General features: G+C 41.0%; 2 non-coding genes across 2 annotated transcripts; both read left to right on the top strand.

Annotated features, from left to right (window-relative positions):
- The first annotated feature begins 651 nt into the window (after positions 1 to 651).
- Positions 652 to 724, top strand: trnar-ccu (transfer RNA arginine (anticodon CCU)). Its single transcript has one exon. It is a non-coding gene; the product is annotated as a tRNA-Arg (tRNA).
- A 917-nt stretch (positions 725 to 1641) lies between these two features.
- trnar-ccu (transfer RNA arginine (anticodon CCU)) lies at positions 1642 to 1714 on the top strand. The gene has a single exon. It is a non-coding gene; the product is annotated as a tRNA-Arg (tRNA).
- The last annotated feature ends 786 nt before the right edge of the window (positions 1715 to 2500 follow it).

The raw sequence follows: 2500 nt of genomic DNA, 5'->3' as shown, positions 1-2500 counted from the left end.
AGCAAAACTTTTGACTTTCTCCAATCTTCTCTGTACTCACACCCTGAGCAGAGGAGACTCATATTTAGACAGCGCTGGTCTTACTTTCAAGACATCTCATGCCAAAGCCAAGATCTGATGGTTTCACTTTCAATACATTCAAGTGAAAACATATATGGGTTTTGGACAGTGGAAATCTACAACTCTAATGACATATATGACATTATGGGGACATCGGATGCATGAAAAATGTTTTTTTCTTAGCATAAAAATAACGTTATTCCAAAGAGTAACCAGTCTTTGGCCATCCTATCTGTAATATATTTCACATCAGTGAAACATCATGTTTGTGCCAAAATAACAAACATTTATTGATGCATCCCATGTCTCCTTGATCTCATATCTGTCTTTAGAGTTGTAAAATTTCAAGTGTCCAAAACCCACATATTTTTTGACTGTAATATATTGGAAGTGGGATGGTCAGATCTCAGCTTTGGAACAACATAGGAGGATTTGACAAGCACACCTGCCTATGTCTGAGTCTCCCTTACGCAGGGTATGAGTTTGGAGAGGATTGGAGAAAGTCAAAAATTTCACCCAAAAATTTTCCAAAGGTGACCGGTGAATGCAAAGGCAAGCTAGGCAAGGAGAATATATGGAGTTTTTTTCTGAGCCCCAGTGGCCTAATGGATAAGGCACTGGCCTCCTAAGCCAGGGATTGTGGGTTCGAGTCCCATCTGGGGTGTACTGCTAGCAGAGTGGCGCAGTGGAAGCGTGCTGGGCCCATAACCCAGAGGTCAATGGATCGAAACCATCCTCTGCTAAAGATGAAGACACCCAACAATCTTTGAGGTTTCATTTTCAGACACTAGGCGGCAAAAGGCGGCCAAGCTCTCTTGCTAGGATGTTCTCTCTCACATCAGTGAAAAGATAAGTCTAACCAATGCTATCTTTACATGAGGGGGCACCCAGATTTGAACTGGGGACCTCTTTTGATCTGCAGTCATTTTTGAGCAAAACTTTTGACTTTCTCCAATCTTCTCTGTACTCACACCCTGAGCAGAGGAGACTCATATTTAGACAGCGCTGGTCTTACTTTCAAGACATCTCATGCCAAAGCCAAGATCTGATGGTTTCACTTTCAATACATTCAAGTGAAAACATATATGGGTTTTGGACAGTGGAAATCTACAACTCTAATGACATATATGACATTATGGGGACATCGGATGCATGAAAAATGTTTTTTTCTTAGCATAAAAATAACGTTATCCCAAAGAGTACCCAGTCTTTGGCCATCCTATCTGTAATATATTTCACATCAGTGAAACATCATGTTTGTGCCAAAATAACAAACATTTATTGATGCATCCCATGTCTCCTTGATCTCATATCTGTCTTTAGAGTTGTAAAATTTCAAGTGTCCAAAACCCACATATTTTTTGACTGTAATATATTGGAAGTGGGATGGTCAGATCTCAGCTTTGGAACAACATAGGAGGATTTGACAAGCACACCTGCCTATGTCTGAGTCTCCCTTACGCAGGGTATGAGTTTGGAGAGGATTGGAGAAAGTCAAAATTTTACCCAAAAATTTTCCAAAGGTGACCGGTGAATGCAAAGGCAAGCTAGGCAAGGAGAATATATGGAGTTTTTTTCCGAGCCCCAGTGGCCTAATGGATAAGGCACTGGCCTCCTAAGCCAGGGATTGTGGGTTCGAGTCCCATCTGGGGTGTACTGCTAGCAGAGTGGCGCAGCGGAAGCGTGCTGGGCCCATAACCCAGAGGTCGATGGATCAAAACCATCCTCTGCTAAAGATGAAGACACCCAACAATCTTTGGGGTTTCATTTTCAGACAAAAGGAGGCCAAGCTCTCTTGCTAGGATGTTCTCTCTCACATCAGTGAAAAGATAAGTCTAACCAATGCTATCTTTACATGAGGGGGCACCCAGATTTGAACTGGGGACCTCTTTTGATCTGCAGTCATTTTTGAGCAAAACTTTTGACTTTCTCCAATCTTCTCTGTACTCACACCCTGAGCAGAGGAGACTCATATTTAGACAGCGCTGGTCTTACTTTCAAGACATCTCATGCCAAAGCCAAGATCTGATGGTTTCACTTTCAATACATTCAAGTGAAAACATATATGGGTTTTGGACAGTGGAAATCTACAACTCTAATGACATATATGACATTATGGGGACATCGGATGCATGAAAAATGTTTTTTTCTTAGCATAAAAATAACGTTATTCCAAAGAGTAACCAGTCTTTGGCCATCCTATCTGTAATATATTTCACATCAGTGAAACATCATGTTTGTGCCAAAATAACAAACATTTATTGATGCATCCCATGTCTCCTTGATCTCATATCTGTCTTTAGAGTTGTAAAATTTCAAGTGTCCAAAACCCACATATTTTTTGACTGTAATATATTGGAAGTGGGATGGTCAGATCTCAGCTTTGGAACAACATAGGAGGATTTGACAAGCACACCTGCCTATGTCTGAGTCTCCCTTA

The sequence above is a fragment of the Hoplias malabaricus genome, chromosome 1, assembly GCF_029633855.1.
Source record: "Hoplias malabaricus isolate fHopMal1 chromosome 1, fHopMal1.hap1, whole genome shotgun sequence".
NCBI classification, from domain to species: domain Eukaryota; kingdom Metazoa; phylum Chordata; class Actinopteri; order Characiformes; family Erythrinidae; genus Hoplias; species Hoplias malabaricus.
The sequence above is the reverse complement of the archived record's forward strand: the minus strand, read 5'-3'. Positions and strand labels throughout refer to the sequence as shown.